Below are 24357 nucleotides of genomic sequence, written 5' to 3'. Positions count from 1 at the left end.
AAGGTTAGGAAAGAAACTGGAGCAGAGGGTGCTGGTACAACAGTAAGCAGAGCAGAGCAGGCCAGGGCACATAGGAACAAAGCAGTAGAAGGTGGCTTAGGTGGAAGAAGAGCAGGTCAGACATTTGGAGATGGAGCAGTTGTGGGCAGGATAATTGGAAAGAGAGTAAAGTAGATGGGACGAGGAACAGGAACAAGAGTAGGCTGGATGCACAAACACAGGTCCCTGATTCATCACTAGGTCACTCCATTTTTACACTGGTGTAAATTCAATGAAATCAGTAGTTACACCAGCATAAAATTAGAGTAACACTGCGGTAAATCAGGCCCTTTCTTAAGCCTTGATGTTACAGTATAGCTGGTGAGTGGGTAGTGGGTAGAGACAGCAGGCAAAATTCTGTATAATTTAGAACTGTGTAAATCCATATTATCTCCTTTTTTAGCCATTGAGTTTTTAGCAGAAATTTGTCTAGAGAGTGTAAAAAGCCTTCTATTGTTTGGGCAAAGTGCTTTTTTAAGCCTGATGGAAAACCCTCCAAACTTGCCATTTTTCCTTTACAATGGGACAATTTTCAGCTCTTTGGGTTGCAGTTCAAAGGTTTTTCCACAATTTTTCTAGCATTGTGGGAAATATCACACCTAGAATATAAATTATTTTGCATGGCATGGTATAATCACTAAACATCAACATGAAGCAATTTTCCATTCAACACAACCTATTTACTTGACAAGTTAAATGTTTCAATACATGTCGAGAAGTGCTTTTCTTAAAAGAGAGGCAGATTTAGTGGAGAATTTTCAACAACATGTATTTTATGAAAGATAGGTGGTATTGTGTGTTCAGGTACTGGCCCTTGGGAACCTGAATTCACATCTTAACTGAGTAAAATAAGTTTGGGAGTTTCATTCCAGTTTTGGGTGTCACAAGGATGTGGACAAACTCTAGAAAGTCCAGAGAAGAGTAACCACAATGATAAGAGGTTTAGAAAACCTCACCTACCAGGAGAGGTTAAAAAACTAGGCATGTTTAGTCTTGAGAAAAAAAAGACTGAAGGGGGGACCTGCTAATAGGGCTGTTATAAAGAGGATTGTGATCAATTGCTCTCCATGTCCATGAAGGGAAGACAAGAAGCAATGGGCTTAATCTGTAGCAAGGGAAATTTACGTTAGATATTAGGAAAAGCTTTTTAGCTATAAAGGATAATTAAGCTCTGGAATAGGCTTAGGTTGCAGAATCCCCATCTTTGGAGGCTTTTAAGAACAGATTAGAGACAGAAACCCACCGGGGATGGTCTAGATTTACTTGGCCCTGCCTCAGTGCAAGTGGCTGGACTAGATGACCTCTCAAGGTCCCTTTTAGCCCTACATTTCTATGATTCTAGGCCCTAGTGAACATTCATCCACCTCCAAATGCCACATCAGAACCTAACATGAACAGCAGACTCTTCTCAAGACCCAGGAGTGGATTAGGAGAGAGTGCAGCCAGTCAGAACTGAAGTGCATTAGCAGAATATTATATGTGGGAAGAGTGTACCGGTCTACCCAACTCCTGCTTGTAATCCTTGTTACCACCCTTCCTCCCCGGTGCTTTAATGAACACTACATTCACTCACAGTGTGTATCTTAAAGAAGAGACCCTTTTTATCCCTGCGGACAGTACCATTTACTTTGCTCTACTATTTCGTGCACAATGAACTATAAGCGCCTTCTCAGGAGGCAAGAATCTAGCCCTGTCTTGGCTGCCCTTGAGACCTGCAGATGCCCAGCACCTGATCCACCAAGTTCACTTCGACCGCTCAAGTGGCACAAAGTGACATTAAACCGACGAGATTTGGATTGGAGACTTCAGTTGTCTAAGAGCAATTGTCAGTGACCTGGACGTGTATGGTTGTGCCTAGTGGTCGGAACATGAATCAGTAGTGTGAAACTGGAGCCCGGGGTCAGAACCAGAATCCGTGGCCAGGGTCTAGGGTCACAGCCAGAGTCAGAGTCCAGGTGCCAGAAATTAGAGCCCAGGGTCAGAGCCAGAGCGAAAGGCCAGATACCAGAACCCAGGCTCACAGCTGGAGTCAAGAGCCAGACATCAGAGCCCAGGGTCAGAATTGGAGTCTGAGGCTAGCTGCCAGAGCCAAATGTCAGAGCTGGAGTCAAAAGTCTGGAATGAGAGTGGAGGGTCAGGACTGGGTCACCTGGAGTGAAGCAAGGCACGTGAAGGGTGGGGGCCGAGGCAGGAGCAGAGCTGGAACAAGAGTGGAGCAGGACTGGAATAAGGCAGGAGCAAGGCTGGAAACAATTAGGCATAAGAGCTATCACCGCTATGGGTAAATGCTCTGAGCAGATCCTGCACTGCTGCTGTGCTTAAAAGCCAGTCTGTTGACTCTTCCAATCAATCAGGCAGCCCACAGCCAGCCTCCGCTGCAGGTCCTGACTCCTGACTGGAATCTGCATTGGCCTAAAGCTGGTGGTGGCAGAGTAGCCACCTCCATCAGCTTGTCTCCCCGTGGACAAACCGCTCCCAGTGGCCACTACTCTTCATTACATCTGAGCTCAGCTTGGACAGAGTAAAGATTTGGGGCCTGTGCATTTTAACAAAATGAGAGTATAAATCCAGTTCCGGTATGTCCTGCAAGACCTTGGGCAAACAGGAGCATTCCTGTACTATTCTGTCTGGGCCAGGTCCTAACTCCATCTGGCATTTCACCTATCTGAATCTGACCTGCTTTGGAAGCTGGCGGGGAGAAACAGAAATGGCACTGTGGGAAGAGGTGAAGGTGGAATTCATCAGAGCAGGGTGGCAATAGGTCAAAGGAAATCAGAGCAGCAGTGGAGGTGAGATATAGCAATCAAAGGCAACATGGGGTCACCACCCAGGGAATCATTAATGAGCCTTTCACTGCCTCTCTCCCCATTTAAAGGGAAGGGCATCAAAAAAATTTTAAATTTTCACCCAGTGATACCCTTCCTGCTTCGAAATGTCTGAAAGTCAAAGGTTAAAATAGGCTGAAATGACGCAAGCTGCTTGCAGAGCAGGATGACGTCACACCCAAACTGACCTCCAAACGTATGGGTTATTCATAGACCAAGAGAGACAGTGAGCAATGCCAGTGCTGCAAAGGCACTTAGAGACAGATCAGAAGACATCACAGGGTGATTAATAGATCATCAAAAGCCAATGATTGAATTATCACATCAGTCATCAATCTCGCTCCTCGGCCATAATTTATTCCATTACAGATGGAGAAACAGCTGTTGAAGGACCTCTGCAAAACCAGGGGAAGACTTATTTCAAAGAAGTGGGTGAGCCCAGATGTGGGAATTACAGCCTTGATTCACTAGAAAAGAAAACTGTTTGTTTCCTCTGAGAGTTTTATTGACCCAGCTAAACACAAGAGCTGGTAGGAAAAAGAGAGTGTGTGCGCGCGTGTGCACGCACGCATGTGCATAATTGGACATTTAAGCAGAATTTTTTCGACATAGGGTGCCCCATCAAAACTGGGACTTTCCAGTGAAAAGTGGGAAGGGTGGCAACTCTGCATAATCTCATAGTGAAGGCAGAGGAATTGGAAGACTTCCAGAATTCTATTGCTGTCTCTGCCACAGAAAACCTGTATGACCTACATCATTTCACCCTTCTGTGCTTCAGTTTCCCCATCTCCAAAATAGGGATCAGAGCTCCCTCACTGACAGGGCTTTCGAGTGGCTAAACTGACTAAATTTTTGTATAGGATTCTGAGATCCTTAGATGAAGTGCTGCAGCCCAGAGTTGATGGAATTGTGTGGTGGGTGGGAGATCTGAATTGGAAAAGCACATGTTTTGCAGGGGTATATTTTGCAGAGTTGGGTGGGTGGGAAAAAATTGTTTAGAGTCTGCCAGGTCTGGTCCTGGCTCTGTGCGGAAATGCAGCTTCTGGAGGCTGGGAGCCCTGATTACAAATTCTTTTCTATATGATGATGCATGTTAATGAAATAATTACTAACCATGATAATTTGGGATGTGCCGAATCGCAACTCAGTGACTCAGTCTCCCCTCAACTAGTCATTAAGCATTACAAACCAGTCAGGAGTAGTCTGTGACAAAAGGGGAAATACATATGGACTGGTTTAGTGTTTTAAGGGGAAAATAACCCCACGATTTTACAAGAATATTTTCAAATCCAAAACTCTTTGCTTATTGTTGTTCCAATCCAAATCCTCCTATGTCTGACAGGTGAGGGCAGGACAAGTGTATATATTGTTAAAAAGTGAACATCAAGAATGTCTGTGAAATAGATGAAAAATCCAAGAGAGAGGCTGAGAAGGGAACAAAAAAGAAAAACAGGAGGAGGGTGATAGAAAGACTCTCAGAATTAGCTGCAAATCCACAAACTCATTCTGGATGGAAGGGAAATAAGTTCAAAATTCAATTCTCACCCTCCACTCCCCACCACCCATCCAAAAGGGCTGAAAGCAACAGTTCAAATTAAAATAATTACACTTCTTCCTGTCCCTCAAGGGGTGGGCAGAGAGATTTCATGCTGCAGTCTCTTTTTTTTGGGACCAAGTGTGAGACACAACTCCATATTTTGTTTGCAAAGGAGGTGGTATGGAAAGGATGTGGGGAGAACCAGCCACTCTACAGGATGAAGTGTTGCCTCCGCCCACCCTACCAAAGCCATCATGCCCCACATCCCTAGAACAGAGAGATACAAACAGCAATCGGGGGACAGGTGTGGGAGGGGAAACCCTGGTTTTTATTCAGAAGTTGTCTTCTCCCTCAGTCTTTTGCTTCTCTTGTCTCTCCTCTGGTTCCCATAGCAACAGCAGGCTGTAAGCAGCCTGTCTCTCTTTCTTCCTCTCTCTGGCTTGAATATTGATGATTCAACAAAGGGTCAAAATGCAGCTGCTGGTTTCAAGTAAACACACGTCTCCCCCCCTCCCCCCCCACCTTTTGTTTTGTTGGTAATTCTTTTGGTGCTTTTTTTTTTTTTTTTTTTTTTTAAATCCCTTTATGTTTGTTTTTCTCAATCATTGCGCAAAGCAAGTGGTTTCATTTTCAAGCAACTACCCGGATACCCTAGCAGCCTTATTGTATGTGAATCAGGGTGTTTATAGCAGAGGCACCACAAAAGAATCAAAATCCCTAAATAACTCTGCTCCATCCTACCTAGTAGTATATAGGTTGCCTATGGTAGAGCTGGTTGAATAGTACAAAAATTGTACTAATAATTTTGTAAATAGAAAAGGTGAACAAATGCACGTCACTGTTATTAAAGGAGTCATATTGTTTACTATTTGTTGTATTATTTGAATAACTTACTGGTTTGTACCTAAAAAAGCTTGCAAATGTCCAAAGTTTCACAAATGTCCAAAACCTGGTACTAGAAATGTGTGATTTCCTATTCAGAATTTTTCTATCCTCCGTGTCAAAGGGAAGCCACTTACTGAGTACCCCCTTATGGCCAGAGGTCACTCTGTGGCACCCTGCCTCTATCCTCTTCTTCAGTGCTCCTTACACAGATTCCACTCACTTTTTCTGCCGTCAAAATACCCCTCCCTGGGATCTCGGTTTATTACCAGAAAATAAAATCAGTCCCAAATTAAAGTCCAACAAATAAGCTTTTCTCTTCCTACTCCCAGGCCTCCCTGCCTGGAGAGCTTTTTCACTCTTTCCCCTGCTTGCTCAGGGACTTTCCTGTCTTAGCCGGCTACTCCCAGCCCTTCCTGGCTGGAATCAACCCCAGATCCAAGGACTCTGCTGGAGCCTGCTCACTCCTAGCAATCTCTGATCTACCTGAGCAGCCTCCCCCACTGCTTCTCTTTAGCACTTGAACCCCCTCAGGTGGGGCTCATCCAGTAATCAGGGTTGGCTGGAGCCTCAGGCTCTCCAACCCCTGGAGCAAGCCACCCTCCTACACTATTGTTTTAAAAGTTTTGTTCACCCAATCAAGGAGCAGAAAATAATACCACTATTGCTTCTCATCTTCTTCCTCCTGCTTTCTCTTCGCCACTTTCCACTTTTTATTTATAACCCCACCAGCCCTCTTGATTTTGGCTAGAGGTTCCTGATGGCCTTGCCAACACCCAACTCTCAGTTTGGAGAAGACCAGAATGAGAAGGTATACATGAGCTTGCCATGGCTGCAGGACATTTATGTCTGTTTCCTCATCCTCACCTTTCTCTCTCCACACCAGCAGGAGGCGCTGGTAGTGCAGCACAGACAGCTGTCCCCATCTCTGAGGGAGGAGAGAGTCTTATGTCAATTAACTGTCACTCCTCCAGATGATTAGGGAGCCACACTGGCAGATTCTGAAGTAAAAACCCCTCCCAGCCACCCACAAGCAAAAGGAGAGTAAAAATTGTGAAACAAGCATTTTTACACTGTCACCACAGAGGATTCCGCAACGCATTGTTGCCAAGCAATATGATATCAGATGACATCTTCATTCCTGATTCTATGTTTGAAAACAGTATATTTAAACAGTTTTTAAAAAGCCTCCCTCCCTCAGCCCTATTTGAGCTGTAAGATGCTACTGACTGTCTCCCCTCATGCTATCATTACCTCTGGATTTGAACCTCCCACTGGTTGCTCCAGAAAGGACATTACTGCCAAGCAAAAGATAGGAAAACTTCTAAACTACTCAGAAGCACAAATCTACTCTTTAAAAAACTGTGTGCCTTACCCACTTTTGCTCTGTTGCCACTTGTTCCACCTACTCCTGATTTGTTTTCACATGTCAAACCCGTTCCTACTCCATTTCCACAAGTCCCACGCATTCTTTCTCAATTTCCACCTATCCCCCTTGCTTCCTCTCCACTGCCACCTGCCCCACCCACTCCTGCTCTATTTCCATGTGTTTACCCACTTGTGATGGGAAAAGTTGATGGCCTTAACTCTGAGTTACTATATTCTCCCCATTCCCTCTCTGCTCACTGGTTTTACCCTAGGACATAGCTCAAATCACCCCATAAAAATATTGTCTTGATGACCTCTTTTCTCTTCACTGGCATGCAAGAGGATTAGTTTTGATTACCAGTCCATGTCTCTGAAGCCACAGGTCAGCAGCATTGCAGAGAACTCCAATTGATGGAAGGTCAGTAGAACCTTCTAGTAGCTAGCACATCACTCCTTGTTCTGTACAGCTATCTTTGTGCATGCTGCACAGAGGTATTGCATTTTATACGGATAGACTTTGACTGACATCTGTGATACCACTTAACACCCTTAGGAAAAGAGAGCCTTGTATCTTCGGTCAGTAATGCTTTCATTCACAGACATCCTCATGCTGCAACAGAAACTGTAAGATGTCAGTTCGTCTCTTATTATGAGATGCTTGAGATGACTTGAGTAGGTATATAAAAAGTGAGGTAGGAAATAACACAAATGCCCACATTCGCATCCTCACTTTTAAATAATCACAATAGCACAAGCGCATTCCAGGTTTTAAATTCCTCTGTTGTTTCAGGAAGAAGTGAGCTGGCCAGAAGGAAGTTGACCCAGGAGCTGAGTGTCAAATCAGAGTCCTAGATTAATGTGTCCTTTTTTTTTTTTGCTCTTCTGATTTCCAAAGTAGAAAATAAGATGGGGAGTGAAGAAAGAGGGAGGCTGAAAGGGAACTGAAGTATATAATTGCCTAATTTACAAGATTTTCTCCACTAATTATAATCACTTTTAAATTAAATAGAGTTTAACTGCATCATAACCAAAATCTGTCTCTTGCTTTCTGCCTTCAAAAAGCACCTGAAGAGTGTCATGAAGCCCCCTGCTAGGTTAGAGCTCCTGTGATTGAGCTCTTATTAGTGACCTGGAGCCAAATTCACTGCCAGCCTAAACTAGTACAACTCAAGTGAAGTCAGCAGATTAATCTGACTCCTGGACTTGATCCTCAGTAGCCTAGAATATTGTGGAACAGGGAAAGTGGAAATGCAAATTTAGTCTGGGAATCTGCAACTGTCCCAGACAGGTAAAAAACAGGGGCACTGTAAAAATAGCTAAAGAATGGAATGGAATTATGTAATGGAGTACGTAATTGTCATGCTATCAGGTGGGGAGGGGAGCATTTTAAAAAAATAAATGAAATGCTAAAACTTGATTAGGTCAAAATGTCATATTATCCTTTAAAATGGTGCAGACACCTTTGCCTATGTAAGCAGGTATTTGTGCATGCAAAGTGAGAGTTTAGATGTGCAATTAACCCAATCTATTTATGTGAGTGATGACGTGCACAAAATTTGCATGAAGTCGTTTAAAGACTGGTTTGAATACTTGTCCCGATATAGGTTATTTTCTAGCCCAACTGGAATCAGATAATACTGGAAAATTTCACAAGAAAGCTTGTCCTCATGAGATTTTTAGCTCAAATTTACAGAACAAGAAATTTTGAAAAGGTTCACATAAGCATCCAAAACTTTTGGGTGCTTCTGTGTCCCAAACCTCTGAATTTTTCTTGGATCCCTCATCACTAGCTGTACATCAATGGAGATGGATCAGTCTGGGTTTGTGTGCCATCCATAGATGGGGGTATCATGATAGGAAACTAGCCTGCTTTGGCTTCTTTTCAGCTGTGATAACCACATTAGGGACAGATAAGGGCTCTCTCCCAACTGAAGAGTGGCAATGGACACTATAAATGAAAATATGTATGGGTGAGATGGTGTTTCATCATTTAAACATGAAATGACCTTACGCTGCAAAATGAAGAACCATCTTTAAATAACGAAGTGATGACCCCCTCCAGAGAACATAATGCCATACACTGAAGTACAGCAGATCTCTCTTTTCCCTTGGGAAGCTGTCAGGAAATTTATTAACTTCCTCAGCTGAAAAGAGAAGGAGAATGCCCTAGGAAAATATACTCAGACATCTGTACACCTCACAGCATAAATACATGGCTATGTACGACTTACTTCCCCATAGCTGCAACAGATAACAGACACTACACACATCGTAATCACATATCTCTGAAAATTATAATGTACATACACAGATACTTCACCTATCTCTGCAACACATAATGTATACACCACTACAGAGCACACTTACACTTCAACATACAGCATGCATATATACACACGTCTTGGGAACATCTATATCAGTGGTTTTCAAACTTTTTTCATTTGTGGGATCCCTAAAAAATTTTGAATGGAGGTGAAAACCTCTTTGGAAATCTTAGACATAGTCTGTGGACCCCCACAAGTCAACGGACCACAGGTTGAAAACCACTGATCTATATGCATATATGTAGAACGTAACCACTCATCTCTGAAACTTACACCATATAAGGTAACCACTCATCTCTGAAACTTACACCATATATGCATGCATGCACAATATTCTAAGATAGCTGAATAATACACATTATAAAAGATAATATGCCTTCTGTACTCACATATATCAACATTCTTACGCACATATGCATAACATTGAACACAATCTGCAATTCACTATATAACGTACATACACAGCTAAGCACATAGTAATCATCACACATCCTTGCCACATACCGCATGACATCAAATACACATACGGACATGCTTAGCATACAAAACTCTGCAACACACTCTATACACAGATGCAACATATGTCCATTGATAAATCATACACCTTAGCAAAATAGTTTCAGATAACAGAAGAAGTTTCAGATGGAAAATCACTTTCAGGTATCTAGACGATCTTTTGCCAGAATGGGATTTTTCCTTACAGAACAATTTCCAAGAGTTTGTCCAGTACTGTTTTAAATGATCCAGATGATGGGCTCATATGTACATATACACGTGCACACAACACACAAACCTACAGTGGCTCAGTGACACACAATCATGCAACACACGCCCATTTCTTGAGTCACGCATACGCGCAGAAATCTGACATCTGCATGACACAGTGTACATGAGCCTAACCACATCTACGTCTCCCATATTAGCAGTTTTTTCCTAGATAAAGAAATATGAATTTCCCACCCCCAGCCTCCCTGTGGATCTCAAATGTTGTCTCCAACTGCCTGTTTACAGGCTCCTTGACAGCATTGGCATTGCCATCCATATTATTGCCATTTACAAGAATAGCTGAGACAGCAGTGCTGACCAAGCATTTCCACAACACCCATTATTGATTCAACAGGCATGTGGAAAACACGGGCAGCTAAGAATTTTTTCTCTGTAACACATTTACTTGAAAAAGGCGAGGGCTTGTTTCAGAATTATGGGTACTCCGGAATGCCCTTGTCATGAAAAAAATCAACCTCTCTACCCCGGACGCACACATCACACCCAGGCTTATCCTGGATTCTGAGCACGTCTCCCACCCTCTATCAGCAGCTTGGCAGTTTGCCATAAATCAGTAAGTTCCTCTTTAGAATTCCACCTTCCAAAAATATTTACTGTACATAATTTAATATAATACTCACCTGGATAAAGAGCTGACATGTTTAATTACCTGGCTCAAGTACTCTCCTTCTACAGACTATGCAATACACACAGCTGGGAATATGGACAAGATGCTGGGGATTTTTGTTCTTTTGGGAAGTGAGGTGTAGGAGCAATTTTATCCATATAAATCCTCATCTGACACTGTCCTCCCTTTCTTGAGGTGAGTTTGTGTGTCACCCTAGGAACAATTGGGGTATGCCTGCTCACATAGCTAGACTAGGCTTGGCGACTGTACTGCAAACTCCTGGGCTGAGAGGGGTCAGAGAGCTAAGAAGGGAGCCCACCGTTTTATCAGTTCAGCAGTTATCTGCACCCACTGATTTGGTAAGAAAGTGTTCATCTCAAAGAGATCTTCAAGAGAAAGACACAGAAGATCTGACCATCACCCACTTGCCTCTTTGTTCTGTGAAGGGTTGAGGTTCCAGTATCTCTGATCATGGGGAAGCCTCGTCATGCCAAGACAATTTCTTCACCAACTCCTCTCATTCTCATTAAGGTTTGGAGTTCAGATACCTTTGACCATGTGTATGTGACACCTGCACTTTTAACTATCCTTCCCCATGCACCTGCACTTTTTACCTACCCATCTCTTCAGCTACTCATCACCATGCACTGCACCAACCACACCAGGTTTTCTAACCGGAAATGCTTGTGATATCATGCTACAGGCTACTGTTACAGACCAACTGTGCCAAAATGTCACCAGAACTATCCCTGCCTCCCAGGGTTCTGTTTTTCTTTATGTTTTCAGTGAGTTGACACCATCACACACAGTATTGCTATGAAACATGGCTAGGTGTGATGTCACCACGTATGACTTTTTGTGGTGATGGTCTCACATCATGTCCCAGGTGGTTAAGTCATGTCAAAACTCAGAGGAATCATCTGATTCTTAAAACTCCAGAAATGGGCAAGAACTGAGAACCTTCTCCTTCAAAACAAAAGGTCTGAAATCTTCAGGACTCATTTCCCAGTCTGAAGTCAAAGCCTGTTATACACTTTAACCCAGTCAGGTACCATGCAATTTTCCCACATGTAGTAATAGACCTCTCTCAATATAGCTCAGACCTAATCTGCAGCCCTCCCTGCTATTCCAATCCGCGGCCTTTCTTAAGCAGAGGCTGCCAATCATGGCAAATTGCTAGGGACAAATGTCTCACATATAAAAATAGCCCTGAACCAAAAATTCTGGATCTGAACAATTCTGTAAATTTGGAGGAGAATCACAACCTACTTTTGAATTTTGCAGCTAACCCTATTTCTATCATGGCTGAACCAAAAATCCAGATCTGAGCTTCCTTAAACTTTTGAAATCTGGATTTAGATTTTATGGCTCAAGTCTACCTCTGTGTGTAGGGTCTAGCATGAGACCAGTAAATTAATTTCACTTGTGACCTAAGGCACGATCCAAAGCCCAGTGAAGTTAATGAGAGTTTTTCCATTGACTTCAAAGGCTTTTGGATCATGCCTAAAATCAGGATATGAATCTGATCTCCTGAGATGAAAAGCCAGTGTACTCACCTCTCTGCACCAGGGTACTTCAACACAAGCCTTTCTAACAGCAGAGAGCTCTGCCCCTCTGTAACATGCTGCATGCCAGCCTCCCTGTTTCACCTACTCCCACTGTCCCCAAGAATAGCTTATCAGAGTCTCCTGCATTGTCTAGCTGGCTGTAAACCAGCTAGCAACTTGTGTCTCCATGGCGACTGATTCTTTGTCATCTTTTCCTCAAAGCCTCCTAATTAGACATCCTGTAATTTGCAGCTTTTCTATAAAATATTTGGAAGGAAAGCAGGGGAGGGGAGCCAGAGTAAAGATTAAAAAGTGGTGGTGAATCAGCAATCCCTAAATAGCCAAAATAAATAAATGAACATAAATTACAGTATTTTTAAAATGACATGACCATGATCTTCCTTTCAGACAAGCAGCTGGTCATTTTGTTGCTTCACCCTGACATTCAAAAGTGCAATCTGCTTTAACAAAGAATGATATGGCTTGAAAGTTTCCACCCGTTCTCAATAGCTTGAGACAGTCCTGATTTTGATGATCTGTCCCACATCCTGCAAGGCTGAGATTTGGAGAACTGGATAGTTTAACAGAGTGATAATGTAATCTAGACATTTTCACCTCTAGATTATCAATTCATCTCCAGGTCAGACTGGAAGGGAGCAAAAATTGCTAGCATTTGGTGACCTCTGTGAAATGAGTTGGTGATCTCAGGCCAGTTCCTAGTGAAACACAGCACTAACGCTAGCATCATCACTGGTGTTATTTAGTAGGCTCAGGAGACAGCTCAAACTAAAAAAAGAGGCAGACAGGGAAAGAAAAGTCCGTATAGAGGATAAATGAACACAGAAAGAAGCCAAAAAGGCACTTGTGATCCAAAAACCTATTTTTTCCCACCAAGGATCTAAGTTTACAAGTGAATTCTCCTGCCATATTCTGGGGTGTAATCCACACTAGTGTAGGGTTGTGTCATCATCTGCACTTGGGTGCCTCACAATGCTTTGCTGCTGTAGCTCCCAGTCTCGGACACATAACCAGCCAAAAACATGTAGATCGCACCTTGAGTGTCTATGTACAGCTGAAGTCTGCCAACAACACTCCAGTCACACTCTGGCTTCTACCAGTCTTGCTTACGACTTGCAGGGTGAGCCTAATACACTACAAGTTCTGAATTTTCCCAAAAACATGTATTCTGCACTGTGTAGCCCTCTCCTGGACAGTTCAAATATTAGAGGTCCATTGCTCCTGTAAGGGGTCAATATGCAACAGTTTCCTCCTTTAACTGGAGCTACCCAAACAGTTCAGTTTAAACACAACACTGGATTAGTTTTGATTAAAGAATAAAACAAGTTTATTCAACTACAAAGAGAGAGATTTTAAGAAAGTATAGGTATAGGGTATTAAAGTCAGAAATGGTTACAAGAGAAATAAAGATAAAACGCTTCCTAGTAACTAAAACTTAAACTAAACTCAGTTCAAGGTAAAATCCTTACCACATGTTCCCAGCAACAAAGCTTACCAAATTCTCAGGTCAGAACCCCTCCCAAAGACCACAGTCTGATTCCTTTGTTTTCTTAGGTGAAAGAGAGAATGAGGGAGAGAAAGAGAGAATCCCTGGGGTGTTTTTATCCTCACTTTTTTAGTCCAATCACCCTCTGAAATGCATTTTCCTGAGAGTTACCCCTAGATAATGTTCCTTCCAGCTGTGAGGACAGAGAAATGGAGTCTCATGGTGCAAGAGGTTCCATATTGTTGTTTGTTAAAATGCAGACTGATCTGTTCCTGCCCCCCACTCCGTTGCCAAAGAATGACCACTTTACCAGAGATTGTCAATCAACTTTGATGACACCTGGCTAGAGACATCAGCTTGTCTTCTGTCTTTGAGAAACAAATTTACCCCCTCCCCAGATTTGTCTGGTAAACATGTCAGTCGTAATTTCATTTTTTGTTCATAATTTTACATATAATGTTGCTAAACATGTTTCACCATGATATTATTGACCAGCAAGTTATTAGTTTTCCAGTGATACCTTACAAGGCATGTTTTGTACAAGATTATTACAATGGTGTGTAGGGTGTGAGTACAGGGATGCATTCGATTAGACTTCCAAAACTGCTTTTTGTTATATCATTATGCTAATAATCACAGGATTTGATTCACATCTGCTGATGGAAACTTGGTGGCAGAAAGTAGCAGGGTGCCTACTCTGCAGGAGAACCTGGATTTCACCAAGGCAACCAGGATGTATGCTGGTCCAGCATGTATCCCAGGGAGCCTCCACCAACGGGCTGCATTGGAGCCCATGCTATACTTCAAAGGTACCCACCCCTGGCAGGGTGATACTGTGCCCCCTCAAACATAGTTTCTACCAGTGCTGGATTCAGCAGTGATGAATTAAGTCCACTGTGTTGGAACATGGCTGCAGGTAACCAGCTTCTGATCTCAGTGTAAATAGGGCCTGAGGGAAATAGCGCCCTTCCCTACTTTTTTAAACGAGAAGCTGCTATTTGAGGGGAAATTTAAAAAAATATTCTCCTTGGAAGCAATTTTTGTTTATATATATCACATATTGTCTGCATTTCTCTCTAGCTTGTTTATTTATCACTAGGGACATTTGCAGAGAAAGAAGATGTTTGTTTCTGAAAAGTTCATCTGTCCCTGCTGCTCATTTCCCAGTTGAAGTTCCAATCCTCTCCTTGTGACATCATAATAATTTCCACAGCAATTAATTGTGTTGTCACAAAGAGAGGCTTATGATTTCAAAAGGCGAATAATCAGCAGGAGCAGATGAACTCTGAAGAAACAATGATCCTATTTTTATGGAAATTTCCCCAGCAAGAAATAATGAGAAAATGAGCTATATGGAAAATATAACATACAAAATAATCAGATTTACTTCTAAACAAAATGTTTTCTATGAGGAATTAGCAGATCATTAAAATTTCCATGTCCAAACTTATCAGGTAAATTTGCAGCCTTGTGAGCAATTTGAATTAGAGAACCCCAAAGCAAAATTCAATGTGGGGGAAGGGAGGATCCCTCAGACAGAATCTAAATGAGATACTTGTCAGAGACACCAAAAGCCAGAAGAACAAAGTATTACAAAGCCTTTTCATTCAGCAGAGGCAGGAGTTTTGTAGCTGCCTTTGATACCTACACTGGAAGCAAGTACTTAATTTGAGCTATAAGTAAAATAACCACACTTGGCCAAGGGGTTTCTGTGACATTTTAGGGATTACCCAGACCAGCAAAGGGTTCTGTCATCGCCTGCTTTGTAACTCTGGATGCCTTAAAGCTATGTTCCTATGACTCAGAGCTCAGACACCAGTAGCCAGCCTACAAGTATAGAGGTCTCAACAGTGGCTTCCCCCAGCCCCGTTACTTCTTGCAGGGTGACCTCAACAACACCTTCCAGTCCAGAGTCTCCCCAAATCTATTTCCCTGTGTTCTTAACTACCAGACTCTTGGACTTTTCCCCTCTGGTTCATCACCTACGAAGGAGTGAAACCTGCCCCCAAATATCAGTTCACTTTGGCACACACACACTTCCCACAGTTTGCACAATAGAGAACTGCTTGGGGTAAAATAAAGAAAAAAATATTAAATAGAAAAATCACAGATTCAAAAATGAAATAGGAAGGGAAAGCAAACACATACCGGTTACACAGGAAATAACACGAAAATGCAACGTCAGGCTTTACACTTCTATATTAGCTAACTTCTCTTTTCTAATACAAGTTACCCATTGCCTCTGAACAGTTTCCTAGCATGCCCTCTGTCCTAGAAGGCATTCAGTGTTTCTTGGACAGCACCCTGCCATTGATCAGCTGTCTGGGGACCCCAGGGCCGGCGGCAGGTCATCAGTTCAGGGACTCCCGGTACTGGCCACCAATCAGCTGTGTAAAAAATTCACACCCTGTGCAACATAGATAGACACAGCTATGTCGGTGGAAGGAGGTGGACTGACAACAGTGATGGACTAACTCCTTTCGTTGCTTTAGTAAGTGTCTACACTACAGTGCTACCACAGCGAGGCTGCAGTGCTGCAGTGTAGACATTTACCACAGCAACTGGAGGGGTTCTCCTGTCACTGTGGTTAATTCACCTCCCTGGTAGCTAGGTCGATGGAAGAATTCTTCTGTCAGTCCAGCACTATCTCCACCCAGGGGCTGGTTGACGCAGCTATGTCTCTCAGAGGTGTGGAGCTTGTCACACCTGTGAAAGATTTAGCTGTGCCGATGTATGTTTTCAGTGTAGAACAGCTCTGAGTCAAACCAGTGCAGAGCCCATGTGCAGACACTTATTTCTGTCTGAAAGTGGTTTATTTCAGTTTAGCTTAAACCTGTTCCCAGTTGACTTAAAGGAAAACAAGCCAGTCTCAAACTGAAATAAGAATGTTCACATGGGAGTTTACATCCATTTAATTACATTGATTTAATTCACACGTTAGTTCAAACTGGTGTAAACCGTTCATTGTAAACAAGCCCTTCATTAAAAGCTATGGGTCAGATCTGCAGGAGCAACTGGCATGTTTACAGTGACTCCAATGAGCTGGGATGTTTTACACCAGCTGAGATTCTGGCCCTGTATCTGCTGGTTCCTTGCATGGTCATTTAAGACATGTTAGGAATCGTTCCACGGGGATGTGAAGATCAGCAATGTCCATTTCCACAACTTCCCCATGTAACGCACCAGGTATGAACCAAAGGGTTTGTGAGGTTCGGGCCTCATCCACCGCTAACGGCTCCCAGTTAACAGAACCAGGCCAAGGGCAAGGAGATGGGAGAGGGAGTTCATGAATATTTATGAAGCAAAACAAATGGCAGAGCTCGTCCCTTTTTAACAGTATTCATTATCTCCTCCTCCATTCTCCTGATGAAGCGATTGTATTAAAAACTAGGCATCTTGTTAGTGTTTCTCAGCTGCCACTCACACACAATCAGAGTCACAAACATCATTTAAACACATACATCTACAAATGGAGACAGGAAGAAACAGGCGCCCATTTCTTTTTAAACCACTCTGGGGTTTGGGGAGAGGACCTGATTGCCAGACCTCTTTTGTGCCTAATTCTGCAAGCTGCTGAGTGCCTCCGCAAACTACTGAGCACCTGCAGTTTCCAGGGTGCTTAGCCTCTCTCAGAATGTGCTCAGCTGTTTGGAGAACTGAGCCCTTTATTCACAGAATAGGTCTAGCCTGAGCGACAGCGGAGCAAACTTCCCCCGGGCTGCCCCACCAATGCGCCTCTGCCCTGACCAGAACAGTCTGCTGCTATAGCAGCATCATTTCATTCTTCAACTTCAGTCAGAGCTTAATTCTTTCTGCTGAGGCTGCCAACGAGAGTGGAAATTAGTGCTGACTGCGATGTAGAAACCTGCCCTGTTAAGACCGCCATCTTATTTCACATCAACCAATCAGCAGCAATGAGGCAGTAACAATTCCAGCCAGGGCTAGCGTTAAGCTAGTGACCACATCCATCCACTCCCCCAAAGAACCAGACCTATGGTGAGATTTTTCTGCCCCCGCTGTGGTCGCTGTATGCCACTGGTTGATGGAGAATTCCCTCTGCGTCGCATGGCATAGGACAGCCATTGGCACACTTGGGGTAGAAGGGGCTGTGCCGGGAGTCAGAGTGGACAGGCTGGTCTGCAATGGGGGTTCTGGTCAGCAGTGCCCCATCTCAGGACAGGCTGCTGTAATTAAGGGCATTTCTCTGGAATGACTGAAATTTGGAGCTATCCTTGATTTCCTCCTCTGGGTTGAAAATACTGGGTTGCATCTATAAGAGACACAGCGCAAAATGTTGCTCAGAGAGTTCATAGACAGAAACATCAGGAGACAACACATATATTGAGACACACAAAGAAATACACATACCCACACACAGTAACACAAAACCAGCTCCAAGCACACCAGAAGAAACATGCAATTCACTCAAAAATAGAGACAAATTCACATACACACACCCTTCCATAAATAGAAAAGTACATAGAATCATAGAACCGGAGAGTTGGAAGGGACCTCAGTAGGTCATCTAGTCCAACCCCCTGCACACAGATTCATTAGGATAGTCATTTGCAACAAAGACCTCATCGGAGATTGTTACCCCACGAAAACTGGTGCAATGACTCAGCAGACAAGAAATGCAAGTGCAGTCAGCATGGGTTTTTTCCCCAAAGGAGAATGTTCATAACCAGTAATTAAAACAACCTAATAGATACAAAGAAAGAGTCACAGAAAATTACCCCAGCTTGAAGTTCAGCCCTATGGAATTCCTGTGTTCCCACTAGCATTGTCCCCACTCTGCTTCCCAAACAGTCAATTCATTGTCCTACCTCTGAAAGGAAGAAAGGAAGCTGATCTGAGTATAGTCAACCCTGCTTGGGCTGGTATCAAGGTCTGAATCCAGGACCGTCAGCAGCATTCACTATCACTTGAGCGAAAGGAATAAATCCATTCGTTGGAAGCCATAGCACTCTTAATCCTCTGTGGATGAGCCACTAGAGGGGGACGTAGGACACTCACTGAACAATGGGTTATATGCTGTTGATGACTTGTTCACAGGGACCTGGAAATCCCTCTGCATTCCTGCCATGATAGAGGCCAGTCCCATCAACATTATCCCTCTCATCAACATAATCTCATAAAAAAAGGGTTATTGATTTTTGGTTGGTTGGTTGTTTTCTCAGTCTGACTCAGCTATAGAAAGAAAAGAAAAGAAAAAAGAAAAGAAATTCAAGCACCTGGTCCCTTTGGGTATTTTATTACCTTAGCACCTCAGGCCTCATTACCATGCTGAAATCCTAATGGGAATAGGATCCAGTTCTACAGGCACATTTATATTCATTTCCCTGAAGAGCTCTGTCTTGGATATACAAAGTCAGTGATGCAGAAGTTTGGAGAAGACATCGTGTCACTGAAAAGTTGCTGACTTTTCCCTAACTTAGCAGCATATAGTACAATGCACATATGGACAGTCTACCTACCGACACACCTCTGGGCCCATGTATACACATAATATTGACAGATCTCCCTACAGCACAACACTGCAGGCACATTGCTCAGACCAAAGTGGAACATCATATTCTGAGGCTGTAATCTCCAAAGGCTATAAAGGCTGGTCAAAAAATGGGGAGGAGGGGTGATGGATGGGGATGCCAGGGGGGTGATGGCAAATTTTGACCAAAAAAAGTTTTGATCAAAATTTTCATTAAAAAAAACTCTCCCCCTTCCCCACCCCTCATTGAACAACTGAAAACCCCAAAACTAAACTATTTTCAGGTTTTGGCTGAAACGTTTCAATTTTTACTTTTTCACTTTTGGCCAAAAAGCAAAATGTTTGCAGGAAAGCAGATGCTTTCTACCAAAGTTTTTGTTTAGTCAAAACCTGAATTTTCCACAGAAAAAAAAGTTTTGAAATAATTTTTGACCAGACCTAGCCACGATTCTGTATTACAGATGTGCACGCTTGCCATCTCTTCTATTTGAGGTAAATTAGGAGTGTTTACCAGCACATTGCCAGTGCAGCTCCCCAAGCAGGTCATAGTTTCAGTGTCCCTGATCTACACTGGGCTATTTGTATCTGTCATTTGTAAACCTTTCAGTCTGTATTCCTCTTACATTAGTAACCTCTTTCTCCACACCATCCACCTACTTCTGAACCTCAGGTCTCTTCCTGTCTATCTGTGAGGGACTAATTCTATAGATTTAGAGCAGAGAGTAGATAGACTCTGATATTTTAAGACTGAAGGTAGTTCAGGAAGTCTGTCTCATTCCATCCTCTCACTTAAATTAACATTTGAAGTGCCCCACAACAATCATCTCTTCAAAAGAGGATCAGGGATGGTAGAGCCAGAAAAGACCTTTCCGGTCATCTGCTTTGACTCTTGCAAACATTCCCTTAAATCATTACCTTTAGTATTTAATACTCTCTTTTAGCTCCATCATTTGTTCTAAGGGCAACAGACTTGATTCTCTTCTGACACTCGTTTTACATTCATCTAACTCCTAGGATTGCCATTCAGCTACTCTTGATTTACTCTAGTGTAAGTAAGAGGAGAATCAGGCCCATCATACTTAATGCAATTTTACGATGCCCTTTATTAGGCTCTTTTGTCGTGGCCTGTGGGGGTTCATTCTACATACAGGAGATGGAAGGAAACTTTTCCAATATTAAGTCCATCTCCTAGGCAAAGGTAAGATACAATCCTGCAATCGAGATTGGCTATTAAACTTGATTTAGTCAAAGCAGTAGGGGAGAGCACCAAGCTGTGCTACAACTGAGACTAGGGGAGTTTTAATATTAACTGTGCATATCATGCATACCACATTCAGTATTTCATAAAATACCTCCAAAATATAAACACCACATGTTAAAGAGCTCTGGAATATTTGCACATGGGCTAAACTGGAGTCCATTCGTAATGCTTTGTTTTTACTATCCAGAAGTGTTTAAGATCCAATAAAGGTGAAGATTATTAACCATTTCTGAGCCCTCAACCTAGCCAACTAATTCTGATCTGTTCTGAGAGCTGCTCAGCTGCTAGAGGTAATGACTTCTGAGACTAGTGCAGTTGGCTGTATTGATCTCTAAACGGCTTGGAACCTTTTACCTTTGTTCATAATAGAAGTGAAACGTTTTGTTAAGCGAATGCAAGTGGATACTTTGTGGTTCTTCAATACACAAAACCAATGCTTAATTTGTGCCAGGGCTGAGCCTCAGCACCTCTAAGCTTAAGAGTTCATAACCACAGCACCTATGGGCTTGCTGCATCAATTGTGAATATAAAAACATTGCTTGAGAACCTGGCACCTAATTGCTTGAGCCTCAGCTCCTCTTTCATTACAAATTAACCACTGCACAAAACATATTTAAAGTTTCATTTGAGGTTTTGGTGACACGAGTTTGGTTTTGTGGTTAGTAATGTCACCAGAATTCCTCATTCCTGTCAGGGACCACATTATTCAGTAAATTAATGGGGTGCTGGTAAGTCATATTTAGTCCAAAAATTAGGTTCTATAAAACTTTTACGAAACCTCAGGCAAATAGAAATGTTTCCATCAAGTTATATTTTAATTAAAAAAGATACACAACAGTGGAACATTTCAAATCTAAACTAAAAATCTGCTGCAGCGATTACATCTCTATGTTATATCCAGGGCTTCTGATTTTTGGTTTTAACTGATAAACACCAATAAAATACCCAGATGAAAAAGAAAAGAAAAGAAATATCAGTGTTTATCCAACAAACACAGGAAAACATCAGAAATGGTTACTTGTATCTAAGGGCTTGTTGACACAAAGGTAATGGGGACTACAAGGGGGGGATTTCTAAAGGGCACTAATGTGTTGCATATTAATTGGTCCATGTAGACCCTACTGGTGCACACTAAAGGTTCCCTGGTGCACTTTAAGGTAGTGCTGTTTTAAACAGTACTATGTTAAAGCACACTAGGGAACATTACAAAGAGATTACTCCCTACAGTATATACAAATAGAAAGCCCTGAAAAATCATGATTTTTGGACATCTATATAAAACTCCAAAACTGCTAAAAACAACTCACTAAAATTACATTAATTAACTCAAAAAAACGGAAGCCCAAGTTACTGTAAATACCTGAGAGCAAAATTGACTAGAAAATGACTAGTTAGAAAAAAGTGAAACCAACTAACTATTCTCATTAGCTCAGCTGAGAAAAATGCACAATGGAGTCAATCAGTGTACACAGTGCAAAGTGAAGTAGATTTTTAAATATTCATTTTAATAATCTAAGATTACTATTGGTAACACAGATAAGGACATTTGTTTGTTTGTTTGTTTGTTTTAAATATAGAACCAAATTCTCTGATGGCATAACTCTGTGGAATTACACAAACACAGAATATGGCCCATGATTTTTCACTTGGCTGTGTCCCTTAACTTCTCTGTGTGTAGAGGAATTTTGCCTCAGATCCTAGCCTCTTGTTAGAGTGAAATTGTATGTCCTGACTCCTACTTTTGACAGGACTTCAATAAGAGAAGCAGGATCTTTTTGCCTCCTTCATGGAAGTGGCACAGGTTTATAGAGTTTCTTTGTATTTGAATCGGTCAGTATTAAACTGCATTTCCTGCCACTTAGTCATGAGTTTTCTTCCTTCCTGTTTTTTTCTGTTGAAAGTCAACTGAAAACCATGATGATCTATATGGGCTGGGGGCTAGAAGGGTTATTGGCGTGTTTATTGCAAGTCAGGGAGCAGTAGTGATGCTTCATTAATTCTTCTATTTTGTGACCTCTTGGTCAGATAGATTTTTCTATAAGGAAATTCCAGAATTTGGTAGACTCCAAGAATTTCCAGGGATGGACTGTGGTGGTCATTTCTTCCTGTCTAGCAAGAGGAAGAATTCTGACTTTCACCCAGAGGAGGATGAGGTCTGACCATATTAAGGTGGTGATTTTTGCAGGATCCAGTCCAGGGTATGGCTGACTGTGTGTGTGAATCAAAAAATCACCTGTGAAAAACTCGAAGTAGAAAGTTTGTATTCGAGGTTTTGGACAACTGGATCAATGGCATTACCCATGTGGATACTGAAGTTTCCCTTCACCATGTCAGAGTGTTTCCATCAGCTCATCTAGGAAACCTTTGGTTTCTAACTGTAGAGACAGCAAAATCATGCCCTGAAGAACTTTCCAGTTCATAAATCACTTAATAAACCCAGACTACCACCACTCAGCTCCAGAACCCAGCACCTCTCAATGCAAGGATTTATCTTATTTCACTGGGAGGATCTCCTGCATCTGGGAGCAGAAGAACAGCAGCAATCAAAGCCATCACTTCTGATTCTGAGCCCCTCCCTCCTGGATGCAAAAAAAAAAAAGACAACAGATAGGAACATAATATTCCACATCTATCTGAAGTTGTTGGGACTGATAATGAGAGAAGAGAGGCTGAAGTGCCAGCACCATGCAGATGACACCCAGCTCTATATTCCCTTTATATCAAACATAAACAGCACCAAACCCCAGCTTCCCAGGCAAGACTGAGGTGATGCTTGTAGGAAGAGGAAAGCAGTTAAAAAAACTTGCCTTCTCTATGCTGTTCCCATTATTCAGGGCATCTGCCTTCAGACTGTCAAGATGGACAATCACCATGGGATCTGTTTGGACTCAGTGCTACTGGATACCCAAATAGCCATGGTAGGAAAAAAGCCACACTTCCATCTGCCACTGGCTATAAAGTCGCACCCCATCCTATCAGACATAGACCTGGCTACAGGGATTCAGGCATTCATGACCCTCAGACTGGATTATTGCATCTCATCATATCTAGGAATTAAGCCACACACCCTGGTGCAAAATGCAGCAACCAATCTGCTTGTATACACAGGTCACCATGAACACATCACTAGCTCCTCTTTAAATACAGAATCCAGTTCAATTTTTCTGTCCTGATATTCAAACTCCTTCCTGAGACGGGGACTAGATACCCGAGGGATCACCTCTCCATTCGTGACTATGACCTCCCATGACAGCTACATTCCACTCAAACAATAAAATGGCTGACCAATAGCGGGAGGCTCTTGGGAGGAAGAACTTTCACAGCTTAAGAAAGACGTGCCTGTAAGAATTAAGAATGACCACAGGCCTCATTGCATTCAGAACTAAATGCAAAGCATATCTCTTTGATTTGGCTGTGCGTCTATAAGACATTCACAAATTCACACACATGCCAACTGCCATGCACACACCCACACAAACTAATCTAACTATTTCTTGTACAGTCTGTGGAGGGTGAAAGAGAAAAAACAGATGGTTAATGTTGTTTCTATTTTTAATTAATTAGGAGAGGCTCAAATACTGTGTTGATGGAGGTCATGTAAGCACCTACATGATTGATTGATTGATTAGATAGATAGATAACCCATCCCATTTTAGCCCTTCAGAATTGTATATCCCTCAAGACAGAAGAAAGAAAATCTCAAATATCTTGCCAAACACCACAGATGTATCAGCAGTTTCTCCACACTTTATGAATAACAGAGATAACAGTGTTCCTATACCCTTCTGCTTGCCCCCTCCATCTTCTTCATTTCTGGACTATCCTGTTAATACAGGCATGCGTGTGCACTCACACACACACACAAACACTGCTAAGGGTTTGGGTGAAAACAATGGAAGCTATGGTGTTCAGAGAGGGATTGTCCTCAACTCACTTCTGGCTGTAATTTATTGCAGCTCATATGGTACATTGAGGTCCTTAGCTGTGGCCTTGTCTACACTGGCGAGGGAGGTTGACGTAAAGTCACTTACATCGATCTCCGAACACCTGCTTCTACACTGGCACTACAGTTAAGTTGACTTAAGTCACGGCAAAAGTCGACTTAATAAGACCACCTCTGCAAGTGGCTTAGCGCCTAATTCGAATTTATTGGTTCGATTTAGTGTCAGTGTAGACACAACTTCACTTA

General features: G+C 42.4%; 1 protein-coding gene across 4 annotated transcripts in view; it reads right to left on the bottom strand.

The window, feature by feature from the left end:
* The window catches only part of LOC137145367 (transmembrane protein 178B), a 228043-nt gene that overhangs the window by 90478 nt on the left and 113208 nt on the right, over window positions 1-24357 (bottom strand). Inside the window, exon 3 of one of the 4 annotated variants that reach the window (XR_010917639.1) lies at window positions 22406-22543. The exons of the other annotated variants lie outside the window; for them this stretch is intronic. The gene's annotated coding sequence lies outside the window, so the exon portion shown is untranslated. Of the gene's footprint in view, window positions 1-22405; window positions 22544-24357 lie in introns of those variants that run through there. 4 annotated transcript variants of the gene reach the window in all.

This window comes from Emydura macquarii, unplaced genomic scaffold, assembly GCF_026122565.2.
Source record: "Emydura macquarii macquarii isolate MOO-44397 ecotype Brisbane River unplaced genomic scaffold, CSIRO-AGI_Emac_v2 contig_3530, whole genome shotgun sequence".
Taxonomy (NCBI): domain Eukaryota; kingdom Metazoa; phylum Chordata; order Testudines; family Chelidae; genus Emydura; species Emydura macquarii.
The sequence above is the reverse complement of the archived record's forward strand: the minus strand, read 5'-3'. Positions and strand labels throughout refer to the sequence as shown.